The 25,838-nt window shown below is 35.5% G+C and overlaps 1 protein-coding gene across 3 annotated transcripts in view; it reads right to left on the minus strand.

The window, feature by feature from the left end:
• CDK19 (cyclin dependent kinase 19) overlaps positions 1-25,838 on the minus strand; it is a 136,335-nt gene that overhangs the window by 90,841 nt on the left and 19,656 nt on the right. The window contains exon 2 of one of the 3 annotated variants that reach the window (XM_032484698.1): positions 14,587-14,648. The exons of the other annotated variants lie outside the window; for them this stretch is intronic. The gene's annotated coding sequence lies outside the window, so the exon portion shown is untranslated. The remainder of the gene's footprint in view (positions 1-14,586; positions 14,649-25,838) is intronic. 3 annotated transcript variants of the gene reach the window in all.

The following is a 25,838-nucleotide window of genomic DNA, read 5'->3' on the forward strand; positions in this document are numbered from 1 at the left end:
AAATTAGAGACTAGCTGCCCTAGATATCATGGAGTTTACGATCCACCTGCAAAGAGATTCTGGGTGAGTGGGAAATAAAAACAGATTAAGTCTGATACAATTCCCTCTGCACCCAAGAGGTATGCCAAACGGTCACAGAAAGAATGAGATTAATATTTCTTTTCAGAGCTTTAAGGAGATAACTACATAGTGATGCCTTTAATTTAGGAGGTCCCCAGGCAGAGAAGGGACGAGAGGGTCAGAGAATTCCAGGCAGAAGTTGGGCATGAGAGAAATAACAGAGGTATATCCAGGAGACCACTGGTATTCAGTATGGCTGGAAGCTGAAGGCATGATGACAAGGGGCAAGAGATGAGGTTAGAAAAGTAAAGGGAAGGGACCACATGAGTTCTGCAAAGAAATTTGTACTAGATATGTAAACAGTGTGGAACAAAAGGTTTTGAGAACAGAGAAGATACATAACAGATCTTTGCTCAGAAAGATAAATGTAGTAACTACAAACTGGTGGCAGAGCAAGTATCTGGTAGGCTGCACAAATGTCCAAGTAAGAGAGGATGAGGACTAAGTTAAAATGGGCAGAGGAGAACAAATATGGACTCAAAAGACATTCCTGAGTCAGAACTGATAGAATTCAGTAACTAATTTGATTCTATAGGTGAAGGAAAGAAGACTCTGAAGATAGGTGAAGCTTCTGCTTTGTCGAATTGTGCCAATAATAATGATTAAACAGAAAAACGATGACATGAATAAATGGAGATCAGGAAATACAAGATTTTATCCTAAAGGCAATGAAAGTTATGTGTTAAGATTCATCTTATTAGGAAGGACTGAGATTAGAGGTGTGAAAACAATCTGGAGGTTACTGCACTGTAAGTGTGAGAGGTAAGACCCTGGATTAGTCTAACAGAATGTTAGCTCCAAAAGGGGCTTACAACAATCCTGTTACAACCTCCTAAGGAAGATGAGGAAGCTAGACCAGTAGCCAGAAGCAGAGCTGGGATGAAATCTTCCAATATTCTCCATTACAGAATGGTAACAGTAAGATTGGAGAAAAGAAGGAATAATTGCAACAGTCACTTTAAATGAGGAATTGGCAGGACCAAATGCATAAATCATGAAAATTAAGAAGGCTAAATCAAGGGTAAGTCTGGAGTTCTGAGCTTGGTTGATGGGGAGGATAATACCATTGAGAACAAGACCCAGGTCTGATCTCAGAAGGTTCTTCAGCTCATAAATGATTCTTTCAGACAGAAAGAAACTCCAACCAAAAATGAAAATATCTGGGAAGTCAAAACTAAGATGCCCTAAAGATGTTACTAGACATTGTGGTGATCATTTCACAATATATACAAATATCAAATCACTGTGTTTTACACCTGAAACTAATATAATGTTATATGTTGATTATACTTCAATTTAAAAAAAAAAAAAAAAAAAGATGTTTACTGAGGGCCTGCCACAGGAGTCTCAGATTTAAAGGACCTGAGCCTACAGACATGATGCTGGATTGAAGGAAGCAGCACATAGATAACTTTTTTGGTGCCCAGGAAAGAAGCTGAGGCAACAAGGGAAGAAGGGAAGAAAAGAAGACAGAACAATTTCTGAATACTTCTCTCTCACAAACAATTCTATGAATTCATCCTTTAAATTTTCTTTTCTAAACTTTCAGAGTAGAATTCAAATTAATGAAATCATCAGAAATATAGTATTCAAAGATGGTACAGAATGACTAGCTACAGTTTTTATTACTAGATGTACCAATAAGATATTACTCAAACACTGTGAAACACTATGACACTTGAGTCTTGCCAACAATTGTTTTAAGTACACTGCTATAAATCAGTGTTATGTCTCTTTCCATTAATATGTGACAATTTGGCTTAGCAGACTAAGAGGCTTCCATATCACACAGAAAAATAAGAATAAAACAATATGGAATAAAAATTTGGAAAAACAAAAACAAAAAATATTATTTAGTTTTACATTGGTAATTCTGAATTATTCAATATCATGAACTCAATATTCGCCCAATCTAATAGTAATGATTCCTTATTTGGGAACTCTTTCCTTTATTATATAATACCATAGTATTTTTTAATTTATCCTAAAATTTTCAAAAAAATGAACAAAGTGCAAAAAAACAGAAAAAGTGACAGTGATACTCTGTGTAACTCTCACATAGTTTAACAATTATCAACACGTGGCCAGTCTTATTTCCACTACCTCCCCTTTCTTTGATTATTTTGCAACCAGACATCATATCATTTCATTTTCCATAACAGTTCAATACCATAGCATTTTTAATTACCAGGATTTTTTTTGGTTTAAATGATAATAGTCCTTTAAAACTAATTCTGAAATACTAGAAATTTTGTAATACAGATACTATTATTATTTTGTATTCTTCTTATTAGGGAATAATGTCAAATAACACTAGTGCCTTCTTTATACTTTTATCTATCAAATATTTCATCTTCTCATTCTCTAAACATCACCAAAGTACAGTAATAGTTCCCCTTATTCAAGTTCAGGATTCCCTTGTGACGTGGAAATCTGACAGTTTACGTGTTTGCTTTTATTCTTTAGAAAGACTGCCTTTATTTAGTCTCTTTTCTCAAAAATTGATTTATTAATTAATATAGCTTTCTCTAAAAAGTAATCTTCATTTTATACTATTTATTTTATTCAGAATCCTAATTCAGATAAAAAGATAAACATTTACTATTTTAAAAGCTCTAAAATAATAAAATTTCAAAAACTCCTATTATGGCAAATTCTTATAGCTCAGAAGTCATTTTAATTAAAACAAACATATCTGCAGTCATGCTTTAAGACTTCAGGTATCAAAAGTGTTAAGCTTAAAACATAAATAATTAAGGACTGTATTAGAGAGAAAGTAATCATTAGCAAATATTTAGTGTAAACCAATTTTTTAATATAAAATATCATCTTCACGAATTTACAATCTCAAGCCAGACTTACTTGCTACAGGGGTAGTATAACAAGTAATTCCAGATCTTCCTTTCAGAAATATTTCAGTAAGCATGTGCTGTGTGCCAGGACTTGTGCTTGAGGAACAGCAGGAAGAACAAAATCCTTTCCTCTGTGAACTTTTACACTGAGAGACACACAAGCAAGGGATACAATCTGATAAGGACCCCAACAGATGATGTGAAAAGTACATCAGATAAAGAATGCTAAGTAGTGTGCAGGGAGTAGAGAGAGAGGGCTATCAGGTAAATAATTTTCAAAGAGAACATTCTGAGTGGACCTTGAGAGACAAACAGGGATTTCATTAAGCAAAGAAGAGGGGTCACAATCCTTTGGACCCAGAAATGTATGAACATATGTTGAAGATTAAAGTCCATGCTATATTCAAGAAATTAGCAGAAGACAAGTATAGCTATAACAAAAGAGATGAAGTAATACATGAAAAGAGCAAAGAAGATGAAATTAGCATAGTCTTGTATGATATGCTAAAAAGCTGGCATTCCTGTAGAATAGGAAGCCATAGGAAGCCATCAGAGGTTTTCAAGCAAGAGAAACTTCTCATCACACACGTATTCTCAATGAGCAGATAGTAGGAAGGATGGGTCAGAGGGTTTAAAGCCACAGGTAGGGAGACCACTGTAAAAGTTCTGGGAAGGGTTGATGATGACCAAAATTTGCATAAATATGATAAGAATGGAGGGAATGCATTCAAGAGGTCATCAGATACAGACTTACCTATTGTGGCCAAATATATATAGAAACACTGTAGGCATTAAAGAAGTATTTGATGAATAAATGTGAATGCACATATCTGTATGTGTAAGTAAGAGAGAACTAAGCAGCCAGCCAGAGAAACAGCTGAAGATGACTGAGGTTTCTAGTCTAAAGTGTTGTCTCCTTGAAAGCAAAGCTATTTATACTATACCTTCGACACTCCCCCACCAAAAAAGAATAATACTGACAATGAGCCAATTGTAAAGTAGAGAATAAATTCATTTTGGACACGTTGATTTTGAAGTGACTACTGGATAGCCAGAAGAAGATAAAAGGAAATAAAATGGAATTTAGAGAAGAAAACATCACTATACAGGCAACTGTTGAAACCATAGAGGTAAATGGGATTACAAAGAGCAGAGAAGAGCTAAAGATAGTGGCCTATGCTCTTTCACATCATGGCACCTACCTAATGTTAATATTTATACTGTATCCAGAGTAAACTGACAGCACTCATGGGCACAAGTGAAAGGGACTCATAAGTGTCTGCTGCCCCAAAATCCACCAGTAGCCAAAGAATTGAAAGGATTACTAATGGAATCCATGACCCATGCACAATAGCCATGCCATAGGGGTTGGGAAGCTTTTCTCTAATAAACAGCATCATTCAACAGGCTGCAGGAGAAACTTTTAAAGGTCCTTGATAATAGGCAAATCTAAATCAGAAGTCAATGGAAACAGCAGGTTACAACAGTCCAACATCAGAGGATGGCTATGTGAGGATTCCAGCCCATACTGCCCTCTGACACAAAAACAAGAGGCTGTCCTGCCCCTTGAGGCCCTTAGATTAGGAATTCAGAGATTTTTACTCCATGATAGGCAGGGTCAATGCCCCTACTCAGCCCAGAAGTAGTTTCAGAAGATGGACCGTTGCCCCTCTGCAGCCCCGTGAGATTATGGGAGTAAAATCTCTGAGGGGGGAATGAGACAGGAGGGAAGGGGGCAGGGCACAGCCATTCAATGAATGACACAGCAATTAACACTAAGATGGTATAAGATTCAACTCCCAGTAGGCCTTGAAGCTCAAGATGGCAGGAGATTTGACTTCTAGTAGATCTTGAGCTTCATTATACACTCACTGTAATATATCAGCATGATAAATAACATGCCCACAGGAGCCATGACAGTCCCAAGACTAACCATAAAAGGTCAAAGAGTGGGCAGTGGCCAAATTCCTGGGAATCCCAGCCCCTTCCCCAGGGTAGTTGGAATGGTCCTCCCACTTGTTAGCATATGAAGCCACCAGGCCCATAAAAACTGGCAACACCATGACTTGTGGCTGCCTCTCTCACTCCCTCATCTTCAGAGACCGGCACTCTGTCTATGCAGTGTGTAGCTACTTTTACTTTAACCTGAGCACCCAACCCCCACACCTCATGGCCTTTCTCTTGCCTTCTGAAACAGCCTGAACTCTATCTAGTACGTATCTCTCTAAATAAACCTACTTTTACAAAAAATATAAGAAGATAGAACGAAAGAATGAAAGAAAGAAAATTGGTATGGCTCCTTAAAAAAAACAAAAACAAAAACAAAAAAACTCATAAAAAAAGTAGGGTGCTCTACTCAAGACATGTAACAACAAAATATTATGCATGAAAACCTTGGGTAAATTGTGGTTCATATAAAAACAGCTATAAAAGTTTATTTAGTAGGACACCTGAGAAATTTTGAATATAGACTAGCTATTATATAATATAATTTTACCATGGTTAATTTTATTTTAAATTTTTATTTTATTAATTGTCTTAAATGTAGAATAACAGTATTATGGCTATGCAGGAGAATATCCCTATTCTTAGGAGATGTAGGTTCAAGTATTTTGGGGTGACATGTCATGACAGTGACAACTTAATTTCAATTGGTTCCAGGACAACAAAAAACATATTTATATATGCAGAGTGAGAAAGCAAACATAGAAAAATGATAACAATAGTTAAATCTAGCTGGAGGCTATGTGGGTATTCATTGTCCTACAGTTTGAACTTACGTGCTTTTACAAAACTTTTCTTAATAAAAAATTTGAGAAAAGTAACTAATAAACAGCAATTAGAGAATTAAAAGAAAAATAGTGAGAAAGTTGTATACAGAAACAAAAAAAACAGCATTAAAAGGTGGATGGGAAAAAGCATCAAATGCAGAAGCAAAGTCAAACAGGAGAGAATGGAAAAGAGCTTATCATATCTGACAGTTGTTCTGCAAGATCATTATTAGTAGAGCACTTTGTTCAAACTTCTTTCAAGAACTGCACCATATTCTATTTTGTTATTACAATTACTTATAATTGACTCATGGTTTTTTTTCCCCACTCCTAAATGAGGAAGAAGACTATCTTCCCATTTCTGTACATTCTTTAGGAGCTAACAAAGTATCTCGTAAATAGTAGAAACTAAACATTTGTTGCATTGAAATAAACTTGTCTATAAGTCTTGATCAACTTAAAAAATACTTTCAGCATAACAGAAAATCTAGAAAACCTTCTTTAAAAATATATATATTCTAAAGATAAAAACAAAAAAGTAATCATATCTAAAAATTCACTAAAAAGCAACTATCTCCTTCTCGGAGAGGAGAAAAATATAAATATTCTGTCACCCTCAAATTTAGCACTGTCAGGTCAGACAGAACTAGATCAATCTGCTTCTTTAGTTAGGTATACTTTCAGCTTTCAGTCTTCATGAAATCATCTCAAATCTTAAGTATCAATGAAAAACAAACACTCAAAAGAGAAACTGACAAGTCAAGATGTCAAAATCAACACTTAAAATTTAAATATATACAATATATTTCACGATACTACTGAAAGTTCAGCTAATTCTAGATCATTGCCAAATCTTCTTTTGATAAAATTTAAGTTTTTGCATGTTTTTCCTGGTTGATCTTAACTTTATGGTAATAGAGAATGTGACACTGTGACATAAGAAATATATGTTATGGTCTTCCTCCAGGATTCCTGGCTCACAGCTCCTAAAACCCTGTAATTCCTAAGTAATTAGAGCATAGGAGCTTCTTCTATTGTAATATTTGGTTTTTAGTCCTGAAATAGCTCCAGAAGGATAAAAGTGAAAGAAGCTCTTTTGTTATTCATAACAAGCTCATTTCAACCAAACCTGAATTTATGTTAATGAAGTGATTTTTGGAAAATCTCTAGATACCCACTGGATGGGGACTGGCTGCCAGGGGAACAAACTAGGTGATCAGAACTTTCAGCCCCCCACCACTGCCACTTCTACCCCCAAAAAGGGGCCAGGGAATTGAATTATTCACCAATGGTCAACGATTTAACCAGTCATGCCTATATAATGAAGTCTCCATAAAAATCCCTAAAGTACAGAGTTCAGAAACTTTTCTGAGTTAATGAATAAGAACACAACCACTTGCTGGGAGGGTGATATAACCCAAAACTCCATGGGGACAGAGGCTTCTGTGCTTGGGACCCTTCTGGGTGTAGATCTAGCTCTATGTATTTTTCATCCAGCTGTTGTGTCCTTTAATAGATCCTTTGTAATAAGCCAGTAATCTATTAAGAAAGCAGTTTTCCTGAGTTCTATGAGCCAATTTTTAGTAAACGACTGAATCTGAGAAGAGGATCACCTCCAATTTGTAACCAAGTCAAACAAAGGTTGTGGGCAACTTGAAGACTCACCAATCGCAACTGGCATCTGAAGTTGGGGGCAGTCTTGTGGGACTGAGCCCTTAACCTGTGGGGTCTTCATCAACTCTAAGCAGTTAGTTTCAAAACTGAGTTAAATTGTAGGATACCGGCTGGTGTCAGAGAATTGGTCAGTTTGGGGAAAAAACTGCACATTTCTAGTGTCAGAAGCATTCTGGGAAGGATTGGGTATAAGTAGAGTTGTGAATAGAGAGGTAAACAGAGTTTTTCCTTTGAGAGAGTCTATTTCCTAATATAGTAAGTATCCTTGCTGTAATCCAAACCACTTGAACCATTATAATCCACAATATCTGAAATACAAAGGATTCTTTAAAGGACGTTACTTGAAACTTTAATCAATATGACCATATCATAAAATAAAAAGTCAGCCATTAGCCATCAAGGATTAATTTTCTTTTAGAAGTTTCCATATATGTTGACCTAAATTAGTTTGTATAAAAAGTCAGGTAAACCTAATGTTGTCAAATGATCCATTTCATAGGAATGTCAACCTAAGATCAAATTTTAGTCACTAAAAGCTGAAAAGCAAGGAGACAGGAAAATAAAGCTGCTGCCCATCCAAGAACAAAGATAAATCCCAATAATAATGGGCCAATCAACTCATAATTTATGAGGAAAAAAATAGCTTTTTCCTTATATAATCAAATCATCTTTAAAACATAAAAATTAATGCTATCAAGTACCACAATATATTTATAATAAGAATTAAAATAACAGCTACATTTTTATAGTACTCAGTACCAGGCAGGCATCATTCTAAGAGTCTCAACTATATTAACTCTCTTAATCCTCACAACGTGCTAGGAAGCAAACACTATCACCATCCCCGTGGTACAGAAGAGGGCACTGAAAGCAGAGAGGTTAGATCACTCTAGATCACACAACTAGTTAAGGGACAGATCCAAGATTCACCTAGATCTAGAAGGTCTAGCTCCAGAGTCTCTGCTTTTAGTCACTACATTTTCATTTCTTCTTATCACCCTTCCGGAAAAAGGGAACAGCAGATGTCAAGGCTCAGAAGCAAAAGAAAATGATGCATCTCAAGTTTAGTAAAGCAGGTTTAGGATAGGGGAAAGCAAGTTAAAATGAGAAGGAGACAGGGCCAGTTCAAGCAAAAGATGTAAGCCATGTTAAGGAAATTGGACTTCACCCCAAGGGGGAAAAAAGGATTTTAAGCAATCTGTGTTCTTGTGAATAGTTTGGAAGTGAAGAGGACACAAGATGACTAACATTAAGAGGACTTTGAGGGGGAGGGTATAGCTCAGTGGTAGTGTATGCCTAGCATGAACGAGGTCCTGGGTTCAATCCCCAGTACCTCCATTTAAATAAACAAACAAACAAATATACACACAAACAAACCTAATTACCTCCCCCCACAAAAAACAAAACAAAGAGGCCTCTGCAGTAATGTAAGGAAGAGATGACTACAGTCTAAATTAGGGTGGTGGCAGAAGAAATAAAAAGTGGATGGATCTGAAAGATAATAGTAAAGAAAACAGTATCAACAGAACATGTGGTTAAGAAACAAAAGAAGTAAAGCAGGAATGATTCTAGTTTCCAGCTTGGACAGCTGGGTGATAGTGGTGCCATTTGCAGAGTTAAAAAGAACAGACTGGGAAAGTTTTAGGTAAGTAGAAGCTGAGAGGCTAGAGTGTTGTCCAAATGGAGATGTCCAAAAGGCATCTGGATGAACCTATAGCTTGGAAGGAAGATGCGGGCTAAGATAGAGATGTGAAAATATTTAGACAGCGGGGAGAGGACAGAACCCTGAAGAACATCATTTAAAGAGAAAGATCCCACGGTAGTAATAGTGTGTACTACATTGTATGGTGCTCAGCACTGCTGAACGTTTTCTAATTACATTACTTTACTCTGGTCTTCTCAACTGAACACTACACTCACTGAAAGCAAGATGCCTCCACAAGGCTTTTGCAACTCCACAGATTTTAGCATATTAATAGCTATTTGTGAGGTACATACCCAACTGAGATATGGGACAGGGATAAATAAAATATATTTGATTTTAGGAAACTCCTTTTTTTAAGGATTCCTTTTATCTTCCATTTCCCCCCAGGCTTTTGCTCCCTCCACATTTGCTACACTGATTGTTCTAACTGAGCAAAGATGACTTTGGAGACTGAGGATGTGGGACTTAAGCAATGGTTGTGATCTACTCACACTCAACACCTAATAAGCAAATTCAGTCAAAATTACTTTAAGAGAAAAATGGAGGGCTTCTTGTTTAAAATAGACAAAATTTGTTCTATTGCATTTTACTGCAACAGTAGAAATTTTTATATTTTTATATTATACTGTCAAATCACAAAATACTTGCTCTTTTTGACTCTCAGTCTATTCCACATGACTGATCTTCCTGATCTCTCTTTCCCTTATTCTTCTATCCATTAGACAAGGTCAAGCTTTCCAGAAATTTGTGAGCAGTCTAGCCTGAGATCAAAGCCCTCTTTCCTGCATTCACCAAGCACATCTCTGTACTATACACATGACATTCATCATATACCACTTTGGAAGGTAACTTTTCTATAGTATGTGATTTAAAGAGCATAGGGTATGGAATTATACACCTATAATACTAAGTCACACAACTAATAAGTTACTTACACCCTCATGTTACCAATTTTTGCAACTGTTAATCAGGCATAATAATACATTGCACAATTTTCAAGATAAATGAGATCACATATGTAAATATCTAGCACAGTGTCCACTACCCACCATAGGCACTATGTCAGTTCCTGCATCAAAACTGTAAACTTTTCTTAAAAGAATAAGAAAAAAGTTCATGAACAGACATTTCAATCAAAATGCTTTGGAAGAGATAGACGAACACAAGTTTTTGGCAAATATGTATCAGCAAAAATGGAACATGAGATTGGAAATTAATATGGATGATAAGTTTCCTGAGAGGAGATATCATAATCTTGTGTGTCTTTGTAGCCATCACAATACCTTACAACTAACAAATATTTGACTGATTGAATAACTGATTAGAGGACTGATATTATTGGTTATCTGCCTTTTCTAATAAGATAAGAGATTTACAATAAGAGTGTAGAATTAAGTTTTTCATTCAACAAACAGCTATGCCTACTGTAGTGCATACTGGACACTACAAGGGTTGCAACAGTATATTGAGATATAGTCTTTGCCCTACAGAAGTTCACAAAAGAGTAGAACTAAGTAATGTGCATAGTTACTAAATATAAGGTATTACATGAAAAAAATGCCTGAATCCCATCATTTAGATTATTTTATAACCATCAACTTAATCCTATCTTTAAAGAAGTTTAGGTGAAGGGAAGGTACTATGGGTAATCTACTGACTAAAGTAATCTACTGAGATTATCATACTTCATGAAGAGAAACTAGATGGTTTCCTGGATAAGATCAGGAACAAGGCAAGAACATCTGTTCTCACCACTCCTTTTCAAAATTACTGGAAGTCCTAGCCAATAAAATAAAATATGGAAAGGAAACAAAAAGTATACAGATTGAGAAGGAAGAAATAAAATTGTGTTGTTATGATTGTCTTTGGGGAAAATCCCAAAGAATCAACAAGAAAACTCTTGGAACAAATATTTATAGCAAGGTCACAAGATTTAAGGTCAATACAAAAGTCAGTTGCTTTCTTATAGTCCAGAAATGAAAAGATGGAATTGGAAATTAAAGATACAATAACATTTACATAGCACCAGAAAAAAAATTACTTAGGGTAAATCTAACAAAACATGTACAAGATCTATCCAAGGAAAACTATAAAACTAAAGAAAGAAATCGAAAACGATCTAAATAAAGGGAGAGATATTCCATATATATGGCTAAGAAGACCCAATATTGTCAATTCTTCTCAATTTGAGCTATAGATTCAACATAATCCCAATCAAAATCCCAGTCAGTTGTTTTGTGGACACTGACAAACTGATTCTCAATTGATATGGAAAAGCAAGACCCAGAATAGCCAACATAATATTGAAGGAGAAGAAAAAAGCAGAATACTGACATTACTTCCAGACTTACAAAGCTGCAGCAATCGAGACCAGGTAGTGTTAATTAAAGAATAGGCAAATAGATCAATGGAACAGAATAGAAAGCCCAGAAATAAACCCACATAAATACAGTCAACAGATCTCTGACAAAGGAGCAAAGGACAGAATTGGAGAAAAAATAGTCTTAACAAACGATGCTGAAACAAATTGGGCATCCACATGCAAAAGATTAATCTAGACACAGACCTTACCTCCTTCACAAAAATTAATTCAAAATGGAGCATAGATCTAAGTGCAAAATGCAAAACTATAAAACTCCTAGAAGATAACATAGGAGAAATTCTAGATGACCTTGGGTTCAAAATGATTTTTAGATGCAATATTAAAATAGAATCCATATTAATTAATTAATTAATTTGGTAAGTTGGACTTGCCTAAAATTTAAAACTTCTGCTCTGCAAAAGATACTTTTAAGGGACTAAAATGACAAGCTACAAATTGGGAGAAAATATCTGCAAAAAGTATCTGTTAAAGGACTGGTATCCAAAAATATACAATTTATTTGTATAAAAATGAACAAGAAAACTCAACAAGAAAACAAATGATTCAATTTAAAAATGGCAACAGATCTGAACAGACATCTCACCAAATAAAATATGCAGATGACAAATTAGCATTGGAAAAAACACTCAACATCATGTCACTGGAATGTTGCAAATTAAGGTAACAATGAGCTACCACTACACACCTATAGGAAAAGCTAAAATCTAGAATACTGAGGACACCAAATGCTGATAAGGATGTGGAGCAAGAGGAAAGCTCATTCATTACTGATGGGAATGCAAAAATGATACGGTCACACTGGCAGCCAGTATGGCAGTTTCTTACAAAATTAAACGTACTCTTATCATACAATCCTGCAATTGCTGTCCTTGGTATTTACCAAAATGAATTGAAAACTTATGTCCACACAAAAATCTGCATATGAATGTTTACAGCACCTTTATTCATAATTGCCAAAACTTGGAGGCAACCAAGATATCCTTCAGTAGGTGAATGGGTGAATTAACTGTCATCTATCCAGACGATGAAATGTTACTCAACTCTAAAAAGAAATGAGCTATCAAGCCATGAAAAGGCATGGAGGAAGTTTAAATACTTATTATTGAGTTAAAGAAGCAAAACTGAAAAGGCTACATATTATATGATTACAATAACATTATGGAAAGGGAAACCTATATAGACAACAAAAAAAAAAAATCAGTGCTTGCTGGTGACTCAAAGGAAGGGGAGCCAGGGATAAATGGATAGAGCACAGGCTATGTTTAGAGCAGTAAAATTATTCTGTATAATACTATAATGGTGGAAACAAGTCATTATACATTTTCAAACCCACAGAATATAAAACACAAAGAGTGAATCTCAAGGTAAACTATGGATTTTAGTTAGTAACGATGTAACAAGACTGGCTCATCAATAGCAAATGTACCACACTAAAGCAAGATGTTAGTAATAGGGAGATGGGGGTCAGGAGGTGGGGTTGCGACAGTAAGGGGTAGGTATATGGGAACTCTGTACTTTCCACTCAGTATTTCTGTAAACCTGAAACTACTGTAAAAAGTAAAGTCAATTATTTTTGAAAAACTAGTTTTATAACCATTCATTTCATCACACCTTTCTCATAGAAGTTAGGGGGTGAGGACCTGGGGAAGAGTCTTCCTATGCCTTGATATGAGCAGTGCTTTACATGTTTCATGACAGTGATTAGGAAAATCTATTGAGATTCTCAACTGGTAACAAAATACACCACAGACAGATAAGCTAAATAAATACAAGACTGCATAATTTAACAGTGATGAAAATAGCCAACTAGCCTAAAAATGAAATATGCAAAGGCCTTCAAGAAATTTCTTCCAATCTACTGTTGGTAAAAAGAAAATATCCTCCAAATGACCAGTGAAAAGAGCAAAAGAAAGGAGAAAGGGCTTAAGAGGTAAAACTGCAGCTAAACTCAATATACAGCCTGAAACTCATCTATTGCGTCTAGTTAAGAAAAGCAGCTTCTCTGAATAGGAAGAAAGTGAAAGAAATAGTCAAACTGGGTTGACTGTAAAATGGAGTGATCCTTGGGCACAGAGTAGAAATTTAATACATATGTACTACTCTAACTTGACATAAGGTGTACATCCTTAATATACAGTATAATATGCAGCCACTTACTTGATATCAATACAATTTCCAAAAGACCTAAGAAAATTATTCCTCTAGTTCCCATTCAGAATCTATCTAAAAACTAGCCATGTTATTAACTTTAGGTCTAAGAACAAAACATTGTTAGTTGCTATAGGTCTTTTAAAAAAAAACCCTCTACTAAAGTATTATTTGAATAAAGTTCATAAATGGTTTCATAAATTAACAGAAAGTAGTATCTATAAATATCTGGCACATAAATGGCAAAATATTTCTATTTTTTAAAAAATCAAAGAAGCATGATCCAGGAAAGGTATGTGACATTATTTTCTTTAAAAATTACTCATTAAAAAGATCTCTGTAAAAACATATTTTACCAATAATGGGACGTGTTTGTTTCTCTACTGAAACAAGAACTAACTTGAGAAAAGAGCACATTAACAAATTAGGAAGAGAGAGGTAATTAGCATACTGGAAACTAACATTTTTGGCACATGAGACCTATAGCAAAAATGTCTGTCCTCCAGTCATGAGTCATGGACTAGGCTGCCTACTTATTGTGAAGCAATCTTTCAGTAAAAGGAGCAGCAAGGAAGAATACAACATATGAATGACTTGGACAACTTCCCAGGAAGAAATCACAGTGAAACTAGGTCTGAGAAAGTTAAATAGTATATACTACTCCTTACACTAATGCTCTCCTTTCTTTTCACTCTTACTCTTTAGTTAACAGCAGAGAGACTGAAATCTTGTCTTTAGTTCCAAGGTTTTCTATTTTTTAATGGAGTTTAGTAATACTGAATAAAATTACACAAGTATTAGCTTGGTCTTACATTTTGTGAAATGTATCATCATAAATTATTTTGTGATGACATTCATGAAAATCTCTCACCTGTCACATACCCACCCCAGCACACACACACAATGACACCAGAAGGCAACACTCTGCTTTACCTTCTGCTGAAAAGTCTGCTACCTCCAACGCTTGAGGTCCATACACGAAGCCCTTCTGGAATCTATGAACACAGCAGAGGCAAAAGGCAGAGAAGTTTATGTAGATTTAAAGTTACACTGCCCAAAACATAAAATGCCAAATGCCTATCACAAGTCTACATATCTGCCACGGAAATCAAATTGTGGATTTGACAACGAGCAAATCAACCATATACTGATAACATTCAGAGTTCATTCTATATTATGCAGCTAATTATCTGGGGGGGGGGGAAGAGTTGAGCCTTAATTTATATTCTCACCAACAGACGTGATTTACACTATTGGAAATACTAATAACAATTTTTTTAATTATATGAGACAGCCAACACATATAAGTAAAATACAAGAAATTAAGTAGAAAAATATACTTCACAGAATGAAGTGTGATAGACTCTAAAGCTCAAGGCACATTCTTTCTTAGGACCAGAGACTGTTGGGAATATGGGAGAAAAACAATTAGAAACAGACCTATAAGAGGACAAAGGCAGAGGGAAAAGTAGAACTGTATAGATATTCTAACGCCAAGATTTAATTTAAGTCTGACAGGAATGTTGAAATGAACCAGATACTACATATGCTAGGCAGTATGGGGAAATCTACCTTGTTCCAATAGTATAAATATAAGCATGAAAAGCTGTTCTGAAAACATTCATGTAAAGAATTAAGGATTTAATCAGGTAAAATATTTAGATCTCAGATTTCATTTCATTCTTTACTGATGATAGGGCCTAGAAGACTACAAAATGCAGCTGGTATATAAGAAAAGGAAGAGGATAAACTTTACTAGCTATTAAATTTAAAAGAGGGAGGCAATATTATAATTTATGTAATTTGAGAAATCCTTTAAAATATCATCAAATAATTAGGAAAGAAGGAACAAAGTGCTATCTTAAAACATGATGATGTGTCAAGAAAGAAACACTGGCCCTGAGTCAGGCGGCATGAATTCAAGTTCCAGCTAAATCACTTAATTGCCCGTGACATCAGGCAGGTCACTTAATCTCTCGTAAAACCGGAGTTGTTCAGTGAGGACTTCTTCACTGTTTCTCAGATTTATACTAAATACCAAAATGAAATAAGGTACTAGTAATCACAGAATACTATATTTAGCAAAAATTTAAATCAGTGCTGAGGGATATTGAGGGTAGGGGAGTATATACGTGTGGGTGGGGAGGGCTATGTGCGAACTCTGTATTTCCTGCTCAATTTGGCTGTGAACCTGAAACTGCTCTAAAGAAAAAAGTCTATTAATTAAAAAAATTTAAATCAGTGCATTTAAAATAAATTAACAACTCAATAAAAGTCGTTAACTAAGAAATAGAGGAGACAAAGAACGCCAAGTCAAGAAATGTGGGGAGCTATGTCAGAGGAAGCACAAAGAAGCAAAGCCAAAAGGCTGAGCTGGCCAAAAGAGCCTAGAGAGGTAGACAGGGTAAATGGCAGCCAGCAGGTCACAGTCCCCAAGAGAAGGCTGTATCATATTACTAATCTAGCAATCTGCCCTCTTAATTCCCAAAACAACCCAATAAACTGCACTCTCCTCTAAGGCAGTGCTTGTGCCATTCTGGGCTAAGCATCTGAGACACAGTAACTACTTGTAGATTGCATATATTTTTAAAAACCAAAGAGATAAGATCCCACCTGATAAAACAATAATGCAGCAAAGGCTTGTACAGGATGTATGACATGCCAGGCACAGTTCTCAAGCACTACAGGTCCTAACTCACTTGGTCTTCACAACTCTGATATAGGTTCTACTACTACCCTCATTTTACAAAGAAAGTGAGACACGGGGGCTTGGGAAACTTGCCTACACGCACACAGCCTGAAGTGGTAGACCTGCGATTCAAACCCAGACTGTCTACTTCTAGAGCTACACTCTTAAGTCACTATATCATCCAGTCTATGGAATTAAAATCACACAAACCAAGCACTTATCTATATGTAAGAAGTCAAATAATATAAAATGTCCTGAAGTTTTCAATCATGTTATATATATTCTTCAGCACTGGAAACACTTCCTTAGAATATTAAAATTCAAATAATTGTTGTATAAAATATGTTTTTAAAAATGAGAAACATCATATAAAACCAAAAGAAATACAGAAATTTTTAAAAACAAAAAAGTCCTAAAAAAGACTAAAGAACATATGTCCAAGTAACATTCAAATAATATTGGTGTTAAGAGTAGCAAGATTGATTCTGTTTTTATTAAAACCTGCTGCCATGTGATTACGTAATTCACTCTTAAAATTTTTTTTAACTTTTATAAAATTCAACACAATGAGATATTACCACATACCTATTAGGATGGCTACTATTAAAAAATTATTTTTAAAGGAATAAAACAACAGGAATTGGTAAGCATGTGGAGAAACTGGAACCCCGGTGTACTGTTGGTGAGAATGTAAAATGGTGCAGTGGCTACAGAAAACAGTATGACAGCTCTTCAAAAAATTAAAAATAGAATTACTATATTATCCAGCAATTCCACTTCTGGGTATACAGCCAAAAGAGTTAAAAGTGGGGATTCTCAAAGAAATATCTGTACACCCATGTTTATAGCAGCATTATTCGTAATAGCCAAAAGGTGGAAGCCACCCAAGTCTCCATCGATGGATGAAGAGAAAAATAAAATGTGCTATATACATGCAATGGAATATCATTTAGCCTTAAAAAGGAAGAAAATGCCTGCACACACTACAACATGGATTAACCTTGAGGACATTATACTAGATGAAATGAGGAAGTCCCAAAAGGACAAATACTGTATGGTCCTACTTATATGAGGTACCTAGAGTAGTCAATCTCACAGAGGTAGAAAGTAGAATGGGGGGGTACCAGGAGCCAGGGAAAGGGGGGGAATGGAGAGTTATTCTTTAATGGGTACAGGGTTTCAGTTTTACAAGATGAAAAGAGTTTTGTGGATATACAGTGGTAATGGTGGCACAAAAATATTAATGTATTCAATGTCACTGAACTGTACACTTAAAAATGATTAAAGTGGTTACTTTATTTTATGTGTACACATTTTATCACAATTTTTTAAAAAAGTAACAGGCACTAAGTGTGTAACATCCAAAAAGGTATCTCTAGAAAAAGAAAAATAAAATTATCTGTTATTTCATTTTCCAGAAAAACTACTATAAATTCCTTTTAACGTATATTGTTCCATGGCTATAAAAAAGCATACTACATACTTTTTTTAAAAAAGTAATTCCCATCAATGCCATTTTTATAAATGTTAATCCTCTTCACTATAGAAATATTTAATTTTACTAGAAGTTTAATTGGAAAAAAATTTTGAATTCAGTTTAAAATAATTAAAGCATAATTTTTGCTCCAAGACCTTAAAGAATATGGTATCAAAATAACAGCTTAAATCCTCTAGGTTTCCCAGAGAAACAGCTTCTCTACTATTACCCGTATTTCCAGACTTTCAATCAAATCTCTTTTGTAAGAGATTACACATATTACTACTTAGTGTTGCACTACACTGGTCTCCCTAACCTCCATTTCCAGTCCTCTCTGTGGCAGACATACTGGCTGCCTACCATACACCCATTCTCCCTGTCTTCTTTAGTAACAGACCCTGCTTTTATTCTGGGCAGCACGCTCCCAGGTCAGAGTGTACACTTTCTAGCCTTCCTTGCTGCTAGGACTGGTCGGTGAGCTACAAGGGGGAATCACTGGATAGGACTTCCAGGAAAGCCACTTAAAGGAGACTGACTTAGCTGGGAGTGTGCCTATAACTTGGAAATAATGAATGGCACCCCAGCAGTCATTTTGGACCATAAGATAACAGAAGCTATGCCAAAGGACAGTGAAACAGACAGAAGGAACTAGGGTCCTGGATGAACTCAGATCCCAGAGTCACCATACAAAGCCTGGGCCTCAGTGTGAGAAATATACCTCTATCTTGTTGAGACCACTTGTTTTGTAGCTGAGGTAAACCACCCACCTTTGTGCTGCTATCAGTGATCTTTCTAAAATGCAAATCATAATTGTCAAAATCCTTATCTTGTCAAGCAGGTCCTTTCATAACTTCTTTGGACTCTGCTTATATCTACAGCCTTACTTTAGCCTTAAGCTCCAGCCATAAAGAACTATTTGTAGGATGGTGACTATAGTTAATAATACTGTATTGCATATTTGAAAGTTGCTAAGGGAACAGACCTTAAAAGTTCTCATCACAAGAAAAAAGAATTTGTAACTATGTGTGGTGACAGATGCTAAAAAGAGATTATGTATTCTGCACTCAGTATATGGTGCACTATCTATATGTCCTTAGGTCAGTTTTGTTAACTGTGTCCTCTAAGCGGTCAGAATCCCTAAGATTCTCAAGTGTGCTGTTGTATCATTTACTATGAAAAGTATATTAAAACTTTTCTCTTACTCTGGAAAAAAAAAAAACAAACTACTTGTAGACTCCTTACCACCCTGCCCCTACACAAGCTGCTTCTAATACCCTTCTCCTGAACTGTTCTCCATCCATCCTTCAAGTCTCGGCTGCTCCAAAAAGCCTTCCTGCTGCACCCATCATACACATAGGCACAGACAACATATCTGTGCACCAAATATGAACAGATAATCTTCCCATGTGTTTACCTTTTCTATATAGGTACTCAATAAACTTTGGATGAATCAGTGAAGTTCAGAGAAACATCCATCCTTAAATACTTTAAAAAGTTCATGTTCTCAAACATCTAAATCACAAAAATTCTGATACTATGGAATATAGCAGAAGACATCGGGATTTCAAGCCAGTTGGTAATACTTAATTTCCTTAACTATAAAATATCATTTACCTTCCAAAACAAACCATGTATCCTGAGTGAATAAATAAATCTACTTTTTTCAGTACAACTTTTGAGGTGTTCAAGAGAAGAAGGCAATAGAGAACATTTTCTCTCTTTGCAAGACATCCCCACAACAAATATTTATAGAGGATTATTTATGAGCCAAGCATTGTACTAGGCAGTTAAATGCAGTTAAATGCAGAATAATGAGCTCTTCGAAAAAGCCCCAAGGTACTATGAGTGTATTTATCCTCATCTCCATGAGATGAGAAAGCTTAGAAGAAATGGTATTTAGACTTTAAAAAAAAAATTTAAAGGAAATATGAAACTTGGAAGAAAAAGAGATTTAATTTTCCATTTTTTATGAGCTCAAGCTTGTTTTTAGGTAAAACAGGAGGCTCCAGTATCTTTTAGTGCCCACTATGTAGCACTGAACCAGTTCTTTACATAGTAGGTTCTTTATATTTAATTATATCAAGCCTCATAACACTTCTGTGAGATAGTTCTTAACCTCATTTTAAAAGCTAAGAAGCACATAATTTGTGAAAGTTAAACAGCTAGGATCTGAGCTCAGAAATGTATGCCTCTAACAACTGATGTTCATTACATTAGCTCTTAAATTTTTAGATATAAACATAAAATACAGGGGCAAAGAAAAAGTTATTAATAAATACCTCACCAATTAACTTAGCTTCCATATGCTTCATCGCTATCTACAACATTTTAGCTCAGTACCAGGAAGCCACTTTTTCAATGATGAGGAAAAAACTGACTTTAAAGAGCATAACTGATAGAACCAAAATTCAAACTTTCTGAAATAGGCATTAAAGCATAAGTAAAAAAACAACAGCAAAACTTCAGAATAAATCTTTCTCATTACGATCTTCTTTAGTTCCCTCCAGTATTAAGTAGAAGAAAACACTGCAGGGGACAATGTCTCTCCTAAACTCTGTGTATCTGTTATACAACCTCCATCAATGACTCTAAGGAAAACCTATTTCTCGCCACATAATATTTAGAATAACACCTCAGATGAGTAACTACATCCATTAAAAGGTTAGTAAAATAGTAATAATAAAAGTTTAAACAAGAAAGTAACTCTAGGGAAAAAAATTAATTTAACACTTGTGATTCAACAATCCTTACCCAGGTCTTCTCAAACCTCAAAAGAGATATACTTTTAAGACAGTGCATGTATCCAGGCAACTCTTTATAAGAGGCTCATCAAAGGATATAACATAAATCTCAACAAGAAGTGCCCCAAAATAGTGACACAAGGCATTTCAGTTAGATATGCCCAGTGCCCTAACACTGAGGATTGTTCAATGCAAAGATGAATAACCAAAAAAAAAGTGTTATATTCCCTCCGATGGGAATATTTTAAAATTCAGGAAATTTTATCTATAAAAGAGTTCATGTTTAATCCTATCTGAAAGCAAGAGAGGTTGGCATCAGCAGTCTAAGTCTTTAGACTTAGGAACAAATGCCTTAGACTCAAAAACCCCCGCCATTAACCCCAGACACTAATACTGCATAGTTATGAAGATAACACAGAGCAGAGGTCTCACATTGTCAGCTCTACAGCCCTGTTCCCAATGGTGAGAAACACAGCACAACCTAGTGAAGGCAAGACCCTACTCAGAGACCCAATTAACCCTTAATTCAAGGTCAGACAACTTGCCCAAGTACCTCCCTCACCACACTCCAATTCCAATTCCTTAGAATTTAACAATTCTAACCAAAAAAATTGTGAAATATATAAGCTGATGCTGCAGTTATACACCAAAACAGAAGCAGTTTCTCAACGGAACCTGCCATTCTCAATTAATTCAAGGAAGAAACACAATTAGTAAAAGAAAAGGGCATGATATAATAGCTCTTATCTGTCAAAACAGGATTGAATACTTACTTTTATACTTCCTTCTTAAATAAGCCTGGAAACATAAGAAGAAAGTTAAAACAAAGGACAGACTTTCCATTCTGGAATTATGCAGTTGGTAAAACTACTGTCTTCCCTTTTATACCACTTTAGTGACCCCACAATTTGGACTCAGGTTCTGGACAATCCACTCAGATACCATCCTGGCCACTTCTCTGGGGGGTCATTCACCCTACTCATCCGATTGGCCTGGAATCCCATCTGTCTCCTAAATATCCCTTGATCTTTCCCCCAAGCCTTGCCCCTTTTCTACCCCGACAGCTGCCACTAAGAAGCAGGTCCTTCTCATTCTCACCAGACCTAACAGCATTCTGCTGCACTCTCCTCCCTCTCTTGTCCTCTCACCATCCACACTAATGCAAAACTGATCATGAAATTTTCCTCTACAAGGCTATCTCTAGGGAATGCCCACATTTTTGGTGTTACTCATTTACATTTTATAACAAGCATGTGTTCCTTTTACAATCAGAAAAAAATTTTTTTCACTACTTCCATTTTGGGAACCATTAGAATCTATTCCATTTGGAATCTATTACCCCACTTCTCCACCAGGTTAAAGGCCAAATTCTTTAACCAGGCACACAGTGATCATGCTCTGCCTTTCCCAAACGTTTTTCCAATCTCCATCCCAAGTACTTACTCTAGCCATCCTGAATTACTTGCTGTTGTGTTTCCTGAATATCCTAGTTTTATAAATTTTGCTTCCTCTGAGTAGAATACAGAGATGTACCAATAATCTTGAATCTGTTCCTAATAATCAACCTGCCTCTCACTAATAGTTACATCCTAAATCTAAAGAAAAATAGTCTTATTTATCTCATCTTGCAGCACATTATTCCGAAGCGTGGCCTGCAGTCCTAGAGTTGTACCAGCACACTAAATTCTTTCTTTCTAACCAGAGAGAAACAGGTGTTTTTAAAAGGATAAAATAAAAGGGCACTTTGCATCCAGAGCCTAAGAGATAATAGGGAGAAGGCACAATGCACAGTGCTAAATTTGGGGAGGAGATAGAAAAGTAGAGAAAAATAGGGCAAGGAACCTGGATAAATGTGCAGCACAACTTTTCAGAGTGGAACAGCTTTATCTGAAATGTTATAAATATTCACCAAGTATAAGCATAATAAAGTTAAATTTGAAAATAGTATGAATATTTATATGACTTTCCCCTCCTTCTTTTAGCATGGAAATTCAAAAGTTGGCCACTTTTTCAAAGCACATGATTGGTTTCACCTTCCTTCAGTTTCTTCTACTATATAAACAGTTACAAACAACCAAATGGAAATTACAGAGACTATATGTAATTAGTGAGATCTTTTCTTCTGATTATAATTTATACATAATTTTCTCTTTCAAACCACATAAAATACAGGAAAAAAAAAAAACCTAGAGTTTTAAAAATACAAACCAAACACATGGAAAAAAAATCAAAACATTCCTTTCACTTGATTATGTAATTGGGCCAAATGAAACCAGCAAACAGCATTACCCAATGCTGCCTTCTACCTAAAGAAATAAATGAAGAGAAAGATAGGGAAGGCAGAACACTCGGACATAAATCACAGCAGTGTTTTTTGGATCTGTCTCCTAAAGCAAAGGAAATGAAAGCAAAAATAAACAAATGGGATCTAATTAAACTTAAAAGTTTTTGCAGAGCAAAGGAAACCAACAAAATTAAAAGACAACCTTTGGACTGAGAGGAAATATTTGAAGATCATTTACCAATAAGGGGTTAATATCCAACGTATATAAACATCTTATACAACTCAACATCAAAATAAAACACAATTTAATAAAGGGCAAAAGACCCAAATAGACATTTTTCCAAAGAGGAAATGCAGATGGCCAGAAAGCACAAGAAAAGATGCTCAACATCACTAATCATCAGGGAAATGCAAATCAAACCCACAGTAAGGTATCACCTCACACCTGTCAGAATGGCTATCATCAAAAAGAACACAACAAATGTCGGCAAGGATATGGAGAAAAGGGAACCCTTGCACACTGTTGGTGGAAATGTGAATAGGTGCAGCCACTATGAAAAACACTATGGAGGGTTCTCAAAAAATTAAACATAGAACTACCATATGATTCAGCAATTCCACTCCTAGGTATACATCCATAAAAAACCAAAAACACTAATTTGGAAAGATACATGCACTCCAATGTCCACAGCAGCATTATTTACAGTTGCCAAAATATGGAAGCAAGCTCAGTGTCCATCAACAGATCAATGGATAAAGAAGATGTGGTGTGTGGTAATACTACTCAACCATTAAAAACAACAACAATAAATGTTGCTATCTACAGCAACAGGGATGGACTTGGAGGACATTATGCTATGTGAAATAAGTCAGACAAAGACAAATTATATGTAGAATCTAAAAAATACAACAAACTAGTGAATACAACAAAAAAGAAGCGACTCACAGATATAGGGAACAAACTAGTGGTTACCAGTGGGGAGAGCGAAGAGAGGAGGGGCAACATGGGGGTAAAGGGTACAAGCTATTCGATATAAAATAAGCTACAACGGTATATTGTACAACATGGGGAATATAGCCAATATTTTATAATAACTATAAATGGAGTATAACCTTCAAAAATTGAGAATTACTATACTGCACACCTGTAACATATAATTTTACTGTGCATCAACTATACTTCAATTTTTAAAAAAGAAAAAGAGAGGGGAAGAGGGACGGGATAAAGACAGTTCAACAGGTTACAATGGCTGAGGAGCAAATCTAAGGATTTTCCTACTTTGCGGGCTGCATTATATAATCTTGGTTCTATTAAATAGAACAAAGTTATAATATTCTTGGCTGTAATAATGGTATTACAGTTATGCAAGACAATGTGTTTATTTTTAGAAGATTCATGCTGAAATATTCAAGGCTATAGTACCGTGATGATCGCAACTTATCTTCAAGTGGTTCCAAAAAACAGACATGCACGTTATCAACGCACTTACAGAAAAGGCAGCTACAATCATCTGTTAGCTGTTTAACCTGGATCCCAGAAGGGCGAACTACAGCCCAAGCCAAATCCAGCTGAGCCTGCTCTTGTAAATAAACTGCTGGAACACTGCCATGCCTCCTCACTCACCTGCCGTCTGTGTCTGCTTTCTCTGTGCAGCTACAGAACCGACAGGCTGTAACAGAGACCAAACGGCCTCCAGAGCCTGAAACACTTACTGGCCCTTTGCAGAAGTACAGAACATATCTGGCCCTTTACAGAAAAAAAAAAAATTGCTAACTCCTAATATAGACAGTGGATATAGCTGATCATAGGACCAAGTTTTTAAACCTTTCTATATGTTTGAACTTTTACAACTCAGCAACAGCAACAAAGAATAAAAAGACAACCCAATGAAAAAATGGGCAAAGGATCTGATCAGACATTTCTCCAAAGAATATACACAAATGGCCAAAAAGCACATGCAAAGATGTTCAACATATTAGTTACTAGGGAAATATAAATCAAAACCACAATGAGATACACACACTAGGATGGCTAAAATCAAAAATGCAGATAATACTAAATGTTAACAAGGATGTAAAAAAATTGGAACCCTCACACATTGCATGTGGGAATGTAAAATGGTGCAGCTGCTTTGGAAAACAGTTCCTCAAAAGGTTAAATATAGAGCTAACATACAAGCTAGCAATTCCACTCTTAGGTATATACTCAAGACAATTTAAAACATATGGTCAAACAAAAACTTCTACATAACTGTCCATAGCAGCATTATTCACAATAGCCAAAAGGTAGAAATAACCCAAAGGTCCATCAAATGATGAATGAATAAACAAAATATGGTGTATTCATACAATGGAATATTCTTCAGCCATTTACAAGAATGATATATTTAGACATTCTACATCATGAGTGAACTTTGAAAACATTATGCTAAGTGAAAGAAGTCAGATATAAATCACATATAGTATGATTTCATTTATATGAAATGTCTAGAATAGACAAATTCACAGAGACAGAAAGTAGATTAGTGGTTGCCAGGAGCTAGAAGGATGGGGAAATAGTACTGCTAATGGGTACAGGGTTTCTTTTGGGGGTGATGAAAGGTTCTAAAATTAGATAGTGGTAATGCTTACACAACTCTGTGAATATACTAAACCCACTGGATTGTCAAAAAAAATAAATTAACAGCCCCTGCCAAGATAGACCTAGATGAGTATTTCACTGATGAAAAATGCAGTAACTAATCAATCAATCAATATCTTAGAAAGTTTATAGAAAAGTGTATTTTGACAACGATGATAATTAATTTTCCTTCATCAATCTCTTGATTAATCATCATGTATACTCTATAGGCAAATAGTTGTCATTATTTTATACTGAACATCTTGTTACAAATAAGAATGTTGGGGTAGGAGTTAGAAAATGACACCAATACATTAGAAACTGAAACATACTATGAGATCTTAAGAGAGGAATTTAGTATTTCTGAACTCTTT

This window comes from Camelus ferus, chromosome 8, assembly GCF_009834535.1.
Source record: "Camelus ferus isolate YT-003-E chromosome 8, BCGSAC_Cfer_1.0, whole genome shotgun sequence".
In the NCBI taxonomy this organism is placed as follows: domain Eukaryota; kingdom Metazoa; phylum Chordata; class Mammalia; order Artiodactyla; family Camelidae; genus Camelus; species Camelus ferus.